The sequence below is a fragment of the Rattus norvegicus genome, chromosome 1, assembly GCF_021556685.1.
Source record: "Rattus norvegicus strain SHRSP/BbbUtx chromosome 1, alternate assembly SHRSP_T2T, whole genome shotgun sequence".
Taxonomy (NCBI): Eukaryota; Metazoa; Chordata; class Mammalia; order Rodentia; family Muridae; genus Rattus; species Rattus norvegicus.
The window spans coordinates 267,472,685-267,486,128 of record NC_141534.1 but is presented as its reverse complement, the minus strand read 5'-3'; the positions used below and the strand labels follow the sequence as shown (position 1 = coordinate 267,486,128).

General features: G+C 41.6%; 1 long non-coding RNA gene across 2 annotated transcripts; it reads left to right on the top strand.

Annotated features, from left to right (window-relative positions):
* The first annotated feature begins 761 nt into the window (after positions 1-761).
* LOC102553657 (uncharacterized) lies at positions 762-12,775 on the top strand. Of its 2 annotated transcripts, none has more exons than XR_015648295.1 (4): positions 762-4,786; positions 5,301-5,367; positions 7,139-7,254; positions 12,014-12,775. It is a non-coding gene; the product is annotated as an uncharacterized LOC102553657 (long non-coding RNA). The 2 variants fall into 2 exon arrangements; XR_015648296.1 differs by having other exon boundaries at positions 4,077-4,786; positions 7,139-7,220.
* The last annotated feature ends 669 nt before the right edge of the window (positions 12,776-13,444 follow it).

The following is a 13,444-nucleotide window of genomic DNA, read 5'->3' as shown; positions in this document are numbered from 1 at the left end:
TAAGCAGTACATAAATGCACCCAGGGGCAGAATTATCTGAGCTTGAATCAATGAGAAAGAAGACTTGTAAGATGTGGTATTTGAGACAGACTTTGTAGCAGGAATAGGTTTTGTCTGAAAAAAAAAAAAACCCCAAAAAACTAAAAGCTAAAACCCTTGGAAGTGCTAACAAAACTAGAAGCATTCATTTGTATACATCGAAAGACTAGAAGAGAGCTGTCCGTCTCATAGAGATTTTGAACTACAGCATGATGCGTTCAGTGTATAAATTGGGATTTGTACACTGCAGAATGATGGCAGGGATAGCTAGAGTGTCCCTGAAGTCTGTTCATTCTCCATACAAAATGATGCTCTGCATTTGGGGTTTTCCAGGTTGCTGGTATTTCTGCAACAATATTTCTGAAGAGCTTGCGATGCAGAGTTATTTCTTCCTCGGTAAGATAGCTGGTGGGCGCATGTGGGAGAGAAAAAAATGGCAAAATAAATGACAGGCTTCGATGCATAGGCAGGCCCTCCCACAAACACATCCGAGTTATAACCAAGCAGTCACGACACTCTCCATTAATTTAATGAAATTAATTTTTCCGTACCCCACTTTCTGTGCTACAAAGCACTTTACGATGAGAGGCAAAAGGAGATAATGAGATAATGCTTTATGGAACCACGCCGCATCGAGTTTCCTATCATTAGCAAGACAGAATAATATGTCAGAAATGGTGCAAATAGATGAGAACTCTTAATAGCAACCAGAGACACAGCCTGAAGCAAAATGACGCTCCCAAAACCCTATCCCTACTACAAAAGTAGCCTGGGTGCTAGTGGGATTCTGAGTGTGACTGGGACCAAATGCCTTTCCTTTTACGCTGTGCCAGCCTCAAACAACTGTCTCCATCATCTCTAGGTCATAAGGGTCCTGGTAGAGGAGAAAGACTAAGACTGTGGTGGTTTTGATGAGAATGCCCCTCATAGGCTTCTGTATTTGAATGCTCAGTCACTAAGGAGTAGAGCTCAGAAGGATAAGGAAGATTGTATTGGAGGATGTATGTCAAGGTCGGTTGGGTTTGAGGTTCTAAGAACCTGCGTCAGGCACAGTGTCTCTCTCTCTCCAGCTGCCTCTGGATCAGGATGCAGAAATCTCAGCTATGATCTAAGCATAGTCTCAGAATTATGTCTGCCTGTGTGCTGACCTGCTCCCTGTTGTGACGATAATGTACTAACTGCCCCCCACCCCCCCGACACCCAGTTAGGTGTTTTCTTTTGTAAGAATTTCTTTGCTTACAGTGTTCCTTCCCAGCAACAGGACACTAACAAGGACAATGATGTTGAGAGCCAATGAAAACTCAGTTAAGATTCATTTATGCCAATCACTACCCACTCACCTTGCCTGCCATGTGGCCTGGTCTCCTTGTCTTTAAGGTGGGTGTGGAAACCCGTCGTATGACCCAGAAAACCTGGTACATGTACCGTACCAGGAAACGATAAAGCGGGCCTGTCTCAAATAAGGTGGAAGGCAAGAGCCTGACCCCCAAGGTTCTCCTCCAGTCTCTCTGTGTGTGCTACGTTTATATGTACACAAACATGGGCACATATTATGTGCATACAAAATACAAAAAGAAGGAAGCAGGATAATCTGTCTTGTAGAGTTACTGTAAGGCTCAGGTCTACAAAACTGTTTTAGCATACTATCCAGCACATAGTAGGTGTTCAACACACACTATCTTTACTTCTGCCTTTCTTAGTAACAAGACCGTCAGATCAGCTGATCTCATGTTTAGATCTTTTGTGCTGCCTCTGTGGGTGCACAGGGAACAGTGTTGCATGGATATTATGTTGAGAGGGAGGTCTACCTGTGTGTAAGGTTATCTTCCCCCCTCCTTTAATCTCCTGTATATGTACTCTACCTTATGTCACTAGTTGCAGAAAGGTATTTTTTTCAATAAATCTTCATATATGCCCACCAGATTCTCTGTTAGCAACAAAAGGAGTTCACGTTTAATAAGATAAATTGTCAAAAGATACCTCACACCCGCCACTCTTGTTATGTGTTGGTGAAGCTCTGCTTTTCTCCCGTCTCCCCCTAAGTGATTTGGTCACTAAGCCTGAAATGGCCCCCTTCTCTCGACAGCTACTGGTTTCAGTGTGTGCACTGTATCTTCCCTGGGCCAGTGTGACCTAAGGGAAATTGTATTAGGAGATCGTTGGGAAGGTTTCTTTTTTCGTTCTTTAATAGAGATTCAAAGTGGCACCTTTCCTTGTCTAGATGTGTAGTATCTGTATATTACAGCATCTGTACAGGATACATGAACTGATAGCTATAGTGAAATCAGCCAACAGAAAAGTTTATAAAGACTCAAAGGATTCAGCTCTTAGTGGCACTGTCTCCAAGACAGTCACCTCTGTATTGGCCCATCACTAAGTATCTATCTATCCTCAAGGCCGTGCCTGAACTCTGCTGGGCTTTCCCTTACTGTGGTGAAGGCATCACAATGCAGGCTGTCAGGTGGGATCCAGTTTGACCCTAAGTTTGTCCTTAAGTGTAGAGGAAGGACCTCATATTTCTTTAGGTGTATAGCGTCCATGCCAGCTTGTCCCAAGCCACCTTCTGAGAAGATGAATCTAGCAACTGTCCAGCTTCCAGGTGCAAAGAGATGGGAAATATCCGAGTCTCTAGGGCAGTCAGGACCTATCCTGCTGGAAAAGAGAAAGGATGTGACCTGCCACTCATGGTGCACCCATTCAGTGCCAAAGCACTTACATATGTTTTGACCCTCTCCCCATAAAGTGTGTTAGCTTCCTTTAGAGGTGGAGACACTTATCTCAAGGATTAAACAGCTGGCCAAGGTCTGCTTTTAAGTGGCAAATCTGGTGTGAGAATGCCAGAACCCAGTTGCTATTTTCTTGACGGAGAGACAGAAACCTGAGACTGATAAAGCCTGGCCAGAATCCAAGTTTAGATCATTTTCTTGAGCTTCATTTATTTAATGTGTTTGAGTAGTTTGCCGCATATGTATATGTGTATGTGTGTGTATATGATGTACATATAACGTATATGCAATGTATATGCATATTACATGTATATGTAAATGTAATCTATGTATATATGTAATGTATGTGCATATGCATATGTAATATTTATGTTTATGTATACGATGTATATGTATGGTGTATACGTATATGATGTATATTATGTATATGATGTATATGATATATGTACATGTATATGTATGTGTATATGTATATGATGTATGTGTATATGTGTATGTGTATGTATGTAGTGTGGGGTAAAAGACGGCTTTTTTTTTTTTTGGTTCTTTTTTTTTTCGGAGCTGGGGACCGAACCCAGGGCCTTGCGCTTCCTAGGCAAGCGCTCTACCACTGAGCTAAATCCCCAACCCGGCTTTTTTTTTTTTAAATTTTACAGCAACAGATTGTGAACCAACATGGTGGGTGAGAATCCACTAGTAATCCTAGGAGTTGAGAGGAAGTTTTATTTTCTAAGTAAGAGGAGGCCAGCGCCATGTTGAGTCATGTGATGTCTCAAGCTTGGGAACTTTAAACAATGAAACATAGAAGCAGCCTGGGCAGGCAGGCTGTAGATCCCCTGCTGTGTGATAAGAAGTGGCAGCTCAGAGAGTTAGAGATTAAAAGCTACTTTTTAAAGAAAGTTGTTTAGAAAGTCTTTCAGCATACTCATATTCCTTCTAACGTGGGCTCCACGGGAATTTTGGGTTGAAATCCTAGTCAGACAAGCTACTTCTTAATGACAGGTATTATTAGAAGGTGATCAAGTTTGTTTTTCAGAAGAAGAGAGTACAGAGATTACCCGAATCACGTGGGGATTTTCACCCATGGTTCAAACTTAAGGAAAATTAGTCACTGACTCCAAGTAGAGAGTTGTGATAAAAGTCTGTAACACCAGGGAGAGTGAATGCAGACATATATTATAGAAGTTATTAAGGTTAAAGAAAAATCTGAGGCTCTGGGAAGAGAGCTTAACAGATCAATATATTTTGGGTATTAAGGTTAAATAAAAATCTGAGGCTCTGGGTAGAGAGCTTGACAGATCGATATATTTTATCTAAAGTCCTGGTTTGATAAATTGCCTACTTATTGGTATTAGAATTGATAGAAGGTGTTTAGTTTGTTTTATGAATTACCCCGTTAAAGACCATATGGCTTGTTGATGCTGGCTAGCGAGGCTATGTGTTTACTTTTGATATTTACCACAACAGGAAGCTCAGGTTCTCTTAACATGGGTTCCAAGGGAATTTTGGGTTAATTTCCTGATTTGACAGATTAGAGAAGCCTAACAGGTTTATTGTTTGACACTATTGTTTAGATTACTTCCTTTTTAAAAATCGTTTAATCTTCATAATGGATGTGATTCTATGATTCTCAGATTTCTGACGGGGTTGAAGACTGATTATAGTCTCATAGCCTATCAGGCTGTTAAACGTTGAAAATACTTTGAGTTTTATGGTTATATTATTACTCTGGGAGAGAGTGCCAGATATAAGCTTTCATGGTTACAGACTAAGAAACACAGTATTTTGGGAGAAAGGTTTTTTCTTTGTGTTTTTAAAAAGGGTGATTAGCTTTGAGACATTTTCCAGAGTCAGATTTGATCAGATTTGACAATAGGAGACTGCCTGAAAAACTAGATTCAAGAGAATCAATCAAAAAGATATCTCTATTCTAAACTTTTATCTTGAGAATTATATTTTGCAGAATGTACCTACTTGGATTCCTGATCTCAAGGACTTTCAGCTGGGTCCAGTCAAGACAGGTACATCAGGCTACAACATTGCACTATTTTCCCTATCCCTTGACCCCCAGGGACATCTCAACGCCCATGTAGAGCTTGAAGAAGTTATGGAAGAGTCATCCCCCCAGTTCTCTGGGCTTTTGGGGGCGGGAAGTGGTTATTCTAAAGTTGTTTTTATGAGGAATTTAAAAATGGTTGTAATTTAACAGGGAAGAATGAGCTAAATTGAGTTGTAAAGTCGTAATCTCATTTGGTAACTAAGCTAAAATCATATCTTTGCTTTGATATAGAATTTATTTGTTAAAAAAATTTAAAGTACAAGGTTTAGAGACGGTCCTTCTCTTGAACTTCTGGGTTGATTACACCTGTGAGTTAAGGGCCAAATGGCAGATTCATGGCTCTGAGTTTGTTAGAGTGCTTTCAAGATAATATAAGTTAATTAAAACAGTCCAGATTACCTTTACAAATAGATGGTTTTCAAAAATGCCAGAAATCCACAAAATATGAGATTTAAAGTTATTTATCTTTTGTTTAGACATATCTGCTCCTAACAGTTCCCCTTTGGTAGATTTAATGAAGAAATTGAACATCTCTACATCCAGGTGAGGTAATATTTTGTGGCTGGGCAGCCACTGGACAGGAACTGCCCATTTCGTCTACAGACTAGTACTGTCCAAAAAGGGACACTTTATGCAGAATAGTTGTTGACTGATAATCTCTACTGAGCTGGAATTTTCGACCCTTCGAGGTTTCTGCATTTCACGAATCTGTCAGTTGATTTTGGACTTGTGCTCACATGTTGCTAACAGAGGACTGTGCTGGTGGAGATTTGTCTCTACAACCTCTCAGTTCTGGAAGCCATGTTAGGCTTCCTATGTTTATAGATATTTGGTCATTCTCAGATTTCTGACGGGGTTGAAGACTGATTATAGACTCATAGCCTATCAGGCTGTTAAACTTTGAAAATACATATTTTATTAGATAGTATACAAGCTGGCCAGGATATAAAAGATTTTAAACCTTTCTTAAGGTGGAATGGATAACTAAATGTTCTGTTTAACTGATAAAATGGATCCATCTCTCCAGCACCAATCAAGTTTCTTGATGTCATGCCCTGAATTTCTTAAATTACCTACTGTAGCCATGAGTCTTTGATGACTCTGATAACATCAATGAAGAGAGTAGCCAAGATTTTCATACTGAATCATTTACTGTAGTAGGCACTGGGTGGTCAATGGTGGATAAGAAAGATTGTGCCCTGTAGCTTCCTTTGGGGGAGCTTCTCTACTCTAAAGTGGTGTTGAGACTGATGCATCTGGCGAGAGGTCATAGGAGGTCAAGGTCTGCTATAGAGGATTGTGCGTATGAGGCAGTAGGCAAGCATCCCTCTGGGACATGAGGCCTGGGAAAAATTGGTTGAAGGGTGAGATCAGTGATATTTCTGGGTCTTTGAGCATGCTGCCTTCACTGGGACTCGATGCTGTATGTTTCAGGTCTAGGCAGAGGAGTACAGAGGCTCTGAGAGTGATTCAGGTGGGGTGAGTTTATCCCACCCACTCCAGAAAGCGTTATATATACTGCTCTGTGGTTTATGTAGCCCCACGTCTCAGTGAGCAGGAGGTTCAGGAAGGTGGTGTTTGCTTTTCTTCTTTCACTGTGGATGTCTGTAGTGTGGGTTTTGGTGTCTTAAAAAATGTTTATGTTATAAGAATGTGTTTTGGTTTTAATCCCAGGTATGGGATAAGAGGCTGCTTCACAGCAGGTGATTAAGATTTGCCTTGTTCACTAGCAGGGGTGTGATTTTTTCCCCCCAGCTATAGATAGTTTAATTCTGGGGATTGTGGAGGGGGTATGAATGAGAGAGCCCAGAGATGCCTGTGGTGGCTGTTGCCTCTCATACTGTCTTCCCCTACTCCCATTGATGCTGGTCCCTGCTGGTCCCTGCTGGTCTCTGCTGGTCCCTGCTGGTCTCTGCTGGTCCCTGCTGGTCTCTGCTGGTCTCTGCTGGTCCCTGGTGGTCTCTGCTGGTCCCTGCTGGTCCCTGGTGGTCTCTGCTGGTCTTTCCTGGTCTCTGCTGGTCCCTCCTTCTGTGTTTGCTGTTGCATTTGCTGTTGCTGAATTGCTAGTTTGCTGGACTATTGGATAGTCTAAAGATGAAGATTGACTTGCCCCAAGGAACCCAAACTAGCAGGAGGCAGTCTATAGATGTCTATGCTTCCTCCCCCCACCCAAACCTTTCTTTCCTACCTAGTGTTGGAGGATTGGAAGGGTGTTAGGGTTGAATAAGGGTTAGAAGGGAGGTAGAGGTATAAGAACCCAATACAATAGTGAAGATAAACTAACCAATGTCTTATGTCAATGTTTTCTACCCAGAGACCAATGGGAATCCCAAGAAGTCCTAGGAGAGAGATGTAACTCCACATAGCAGCATAGCAGCTTCTTCCCAGGGAAGGAGGTGGGATTCTCCGTGCTGTCTCTAATTCCGTGGTGTAAGGATTCCTACTGTGACTTATGCTAAGCTATGCTACCTATGTTGGTAGAAGTGATGTCTACCAACTCCCACAATTAAAGAAACAAAGCAAAATGAAACAGCGAGCCCTTGGGAGTCAGCTGATTCCAGCGCACACCAGAGAGAGACAGTCTGTCCAAAGAAGAAGTGGTTAGCTTCCTGGTGTACCAGGCAGGGAGGTTAAGAGCCACAGGTGATTTCTGGGGGAGGGCAATTGGAGTATTATCAGTGTGAACACCCCCACCCCCACCCCGGGGCTTGCACTTTATCTGCCTTTAAATATAGATTACTTCCTGGCCATTTCTCTTCTTCCCGCCTCTGTCTTTGCAGTATGTTTTTCTTTTACCATTGACTGGAAAAAATATTTAAGAAGGTTAGAGCAAAAGTCTTGCTTTCTGTTTAAACAAGAATAGTTTCTCAGACTTGTTATTGATTTTTTTTTTGTTATTCTCACAATGCATCAGGTTAGGAAAAAAAAATCATTGGCTTTGTTTTCCCACCAAGGGAAAGAAACAGCCTCTGGGTTCCTCTCACTGCAAAACCGTTCCTTCTGAAACGCTCCAAGAAAATCTATAGGCCAGCATCCTGGGCAGCCTGACATCCTGGGGCAGCCTGAGAGGGTCCCTTTCCACAGACTTAGAGTTCTGCTGCTCTTTCCTCAGCATGATTTAGGGTTTTATTTCTTTGGCCTGGAAAGGGGGATCCTATTAATAAAAGACCATTCAGAAGTGAGAACATCCCAGTCTCAGCCACTCCATCAGCCGTAGGTTAGTTATAATGTTCTGAGCATCCTGTCTGGTCAGAGGCTTACTTTAAATAGCAAATCTTGTGTGACTGTGGAGAGCAATTATTGGTTGCTGCCTTCAGCGGACAGTTTTAGGGCAGATTAAAAAGATGACTTAGAAAAAGCAATTAAATGGGGTGGGCAACTTTGGAGATGGGAGTAGGCAAAGAAAAAATAGTAATTGGAACTAGAAAGGGATTTGGGAATGAAACGGAAGCTAATTTGTCATTTTTGTATAGAAATCTCCCAGTGGTGATTGCCTGTCTTGCATTACCAGGGTTTTAAGCTCGCACCCTAGAGATGAGTGACTTTTACCATTGTCCTGTCTTGAAGAGGAATTATTAATTGAAAATCAGCAAGACAAGGATTCAAAGCTGCCTCGACACACAGAAAGGCTTTGCTAAAAACCACATTTCCCTGAAAGAACATATTATGGTTAGTTTTTAATTGTCAGTGCAACACAGCCTTGAGTCACCTGGGAGGAGAGAGCCGCAATTGAAGAATTGCCTTGATCAGATTGGCCTGTGGCCACGTCTGCGAGTTATCATCTTGATTGCTAATAGATGTAGGAGGGCCCAACCCACTGTGGGCAGAGTCATTCCCTAGCAGATGTGCCAGGGCTAATAAAGCTGGCTGAGAAAGCTGGTGAGAAGCTTTTCTCCTTGGTTTCAGCCACTGATCTTGCTTGGGGTCCTACCCTGACCTCCTTCAGTAATGGAAGTGAGAAGTGAAGCAAACTGTTTCCTCCTGAAGTTGCCGTTGCTCACATATTGGACACAGCAATGGAAGGAAGCAAAGAGGAACAGAAACCTTAGGACAAAAGGAAAGGCCAGCTGCTTTTTTTTTTTTTTAATTAACTTGAGTATTTCTTATATACATTTCAAGTGTTATTCCCTTTCCCGGTTTCCGGGCAAACATCCCCCTCCCCCCTCCCCTTCCTTATGGGTGTTCCCCTCCCAACCCTCCCCCCATTGCCGCCCTCCCTCCATAGACTAGTTCACTGGGGGTTCAGTCTTAGCAGGACCCAGGGCTTCCCCTTCCACTGGTGCTCTTACTAGGATATTCATTGCTACCTATGGGGTCAGAGTCCAGGGTCAGTCCATGTATAGTCTTTAGGTAGTGGCTTAGTCCCTGGAAGCTCTGGTTGCTTGACATTGTTGTACTTTTGGGGTCTCGAGCACCTTCAAGCTCTTCCAGTTCTTTCTCTGATTCCTTCAACGGGGGACCTATTCTCAGTTCAGTGGTTTGCTGCTGGCATTCGCCTCTGTATTTGCTGTATTCTGGCTGTGTCTCTCAGGAGCGATCTACATCCGGCTCCTGTCGGTCTGCACTTCTTTGCTTCATCCATCTCGTCTAATTGGGTGGCTGTATATGTATGGGCCACATGTGGGGCAGGCTCCGAATGGGTGTTCCTTCAGTCTCTGTTTTAATCTTTGCCTCTCCCTTCCCTGCCAAGGGTATTCTTTTTCCTCATTTAAAGAAGGAGTGAAGCATTCACATTTTGATCATCCGTCTTGAGTTTCGTTTGTTCTAGGGATCTAGGGTAATTCAAGCATTTGGGCTAATAGCCACTTATCAATGAGTGCATACCATGTATGTCTTTCTGTGATTGGGTTAGCTCACTCAGGATGATATTTTCCAGTTCCAACCATTTGCCTACGAATTTCATAAACTCGTTGTTTTTGATAGCTGAGTAATATTCCATTGTGTAGATGTACCACATTTTCTGTATCCATTCCTCTGTTGAAGGGCATCTGGGTTCTTTCCATTTTCTGGCTATTATAAATAAGGCTGCAATGAACATAGTGGAGCACGTGTCTCTTTTATATGTTGAGGCATCTTTTGGGTATATGCCCAAGAGAGGTATAGCTGGATCCTCAGGCAGTTCAATGTCCAATTTTCTGAGGAACCTCCAGACTGATTTCCAGAATGGTTTTACCAGTCTGCAATCCCACCAACAATGGAGGAGTGTTCCTCTTTCTCCACATCCTCGCCAGCATCTGCTGTTTTGATCTTAGCCATTCTCACTGGTGTGAGGTGAAATCTCAGGGTTGTTTTGATTTGCATTTCCCTTATGACTAAAGATGTTGAACATTTCTTTAGGTGTTTCTCAGCCATTCGGCATTCCTCAGCTGTGAATTCTTTGTTTAGCTCTGAACCCCATTTTTTAATAGGGTTATTTGTTTCCCTGCGGTCTAACTTCTTGAGTTCTTTGTATATTTTGGGTATAAGGCCTCTATCTGTTGTAGGATTGGTAAAGATCTTTTTCCAATCTGTTGGTTGCCGTTTTGTCCTAACCACAGTGTCCTTTGCCTTACAGAAGCTTTGCAGTTTTATGAGATCCCATTTGTCGATTCTTGATCCTAGAGCGTAAGCCATTGGTGTTTTGTTCAGGAAATTTTTTCCAGTGCCCATGTGTTCCAGATGCTTCCCTAGTTTTTCTTCTATTAGTTTGAGTGTGTCTGGTTTGATGTGGAGGTCCTTGATCCACTTGGACTTAAGCTTTGTACAGGGTGATAAGCATGGATTGATCTGCATTCTTCTACATGTTGACCTCCAGTTGAACCAGCACCATTTGCTGAAAATGCTATCTTTTTTCCATTGGATGGTTTTGGCTCCTTTGTCAAAAATCAAGTGACCATAGGTGTGTGGGTTCATTTCTGGGTCTTCAATTCTATTCCATTGGTCTATCTGTCTGTCTCTGTACCAATACCATGCAGTTTTTATCACTATTGCTCTGTAATACTGCTTGAGTTCAGGGATAGTGATTCCCCCTGAAGTCCTTTTATTGTTGAGGATAGCTTTAGCTATCCTGGGTTTTTTGTTATTCCAGATGAGTTTGCAAATTGTTCTAACTCTTTGAAGAATTGGATTGGTGTTTTGATGGGGATTGCATTGAATCTGTAGATTGCTTTTGGTAAAATGGCCATTTTTACTATATTAATCCTGCCAATCCATGAGCATGGGAGATCTTTCCATCTTCTGAGGTCTTCTTCAATTTCTTTCCTCAGTGTCTTGAAGTTCTTATTGTACAGATCTTTTACTTGCTTGGTTAAAGTCACACCGAGGTACTTTATATTATTTGGGTCTATTATGAAGGGTGTCGTTTCCCTAATTTCTTTCTCGGCTTGTTTCTCTTTTGTATAGAGGAAGGCAACTGATTTATTTGAGTTAATTTTATACCCAGCCACTTTGCTGAAGTTGTTTATCAGCTTTAGTAGTTCTCTGGTGGAACTTTTGGGATCACTGAAATATACTATCATGTCGTCTGCAAATAGTGATATTTTGACCTCTTCTTTTCCGATCTGTATCCCCTTGATCTCCTTTTGTTGTCTGATTGCTCTGGCTAGAACTTCAAGAACTATATTGAATAAGTAGGGAGAGAGTGGGCAGCCTTGTCTAGTCCCTGATTTTAGTGGGATTGCTTCAAGTTTCTCTCCATTTAGTTTAATGTGAGCAACTGGTTTGCTGTATATGGCTTTTACTATGTTTAGGTATGGGCCTTGAATTCCTATTCTTTCCAGGACTTTTATCATGAAGGGGTGTTGAATTTTGTCAAATGCTTTCTCAGCATCTAATGAAATGATCATGTGGTTCTGTTCTTTCAGTTTGTTTATATGATGGATCACGTTGATGGTTTTCCGTATATTAAACCATCCCTGAGCTGCTTTTTAAAATTAGCAGAGAAACTTCTAGAGGGAATTGCGTGGGAGGGGAGATAGGGTAAAATCTCCCCTACCCTCTTTGGATACTGCAGAGGAACCCAGTTCTGCAGTCAGAGGTGGCTGAGTATGGAATCTTGTCCCTGATTGAATGTGTGTGTCTTGCTTTTATTAATGAGCTTTGATTTCCCCATATGACCATGGGATGGGGTCACTTCTAGCACACAAGAGGATTTAATAAGAAAGTAATAGGTCGCCCAATACACATTCAACAATGTGTCTTTCCTTTATAGGGTCTGAGCCCAGATGCAGGTGCTGGTTCACTGTATGGGAGTTTCTGCTACAGAATGATGGATTCTATGGTCCGGGTTAGTGGGAAGTAAGCCTCTGGGACCACTCCAGCTCTCCCGGTCCCCAAGGCCCTGAGACCAGTGGGTGCCAAAACCCTGCCTGGAGATGGCCAGGAGCAAGAGTAATCGTCACACAAGCCGCGCCCATGGACCTCTCCTCATAAATGCTGACTTTGCTCTTGGTAAACAGGTGGTGTACGAGGGGATGGGTACTTCATTTTACTTTTTTGATAGAATTATTACTTTATTATTTTCCCTATAAATAGAGCGCTGACTCATTTCGGTAAAGAAATCAGCAAACACAAACAAACCCACAGAAGAAAATATAAAATACTTAGAATGTTGCCACCCACATCAGAATGCGATTCTTCTCAATTTTTCATTTTTAATGAAGAAAACTTTTCCCACAAGAAAGGATTCTGCTTCGTTATAAGCCTACATTTGTTTCCATACCATCATTATGCTTTTTTTTGTCAATATCATGCCCTTATGTTAATAATACCACCCCTCACCCCCATCCTTGAATGCCATTGTATCTTTGCAGTGACGCCATGGCTCATTCTCTGTTTTCCTGTATCAGTGGTAAATGATTCTTCTAGTTTAGTGTGTGTGCATCTTCCAAGTCTTTTTGTCTTTCTCTGTACAAATCTATGCTGCACTACCAGCAGTTCTCTGTTCTGGCAAAAATCACAATAAAAAATACCTAAATATTTTGCTCATTTATTTGTAATAAAACAAGTATTGCTTTATAATGTAGAAATAAGTATATGAAACTTCATATAAAATATTTTGAAGCCTACATCTAATCTGGTGACTATTGGATGTATGCTAAACACATGTACATAGTTAGACATACATAGAGCTTTATAGTTACACATATATGTATATTTAAAAATGTCTAGTCATGTACATGCATTTTTTAATAACAATGTATCATGAACATATACTCATGGCAAATACATTTTACCACATAGTGTTATTGATTGGATAGTATTTGTAGACAGAATATCTTGTGTCTGCATTGATGTGGCACCTGTCAATTAAAAAAAAAAAACCTATGGCTTGGCAGAAAATAGGAGGTGGAACATCTAGGAGGCAGAAAGGATTCTTGGAGAGAGCCAGGTGGGAGATTTGCCTGAGGAAGGTGTGACAAGATGGACGCTTGGTACCTGCACACAGCTGATTGGCTATGTGGCAGAATATAGATGGGAATAAATGGGTTATATTAAGTTACGATTTAGTCAGAAAAGAGCCTAGGGAATGGCTAAAGTATTTGTAAATATATTTCAAGTCTGAGTCTTATTTCTGGGAGCATGGGATTGGGAGGAAGAACTAGACCAAATTTCAGTGAGTATCCTCTTATACCACTACAAC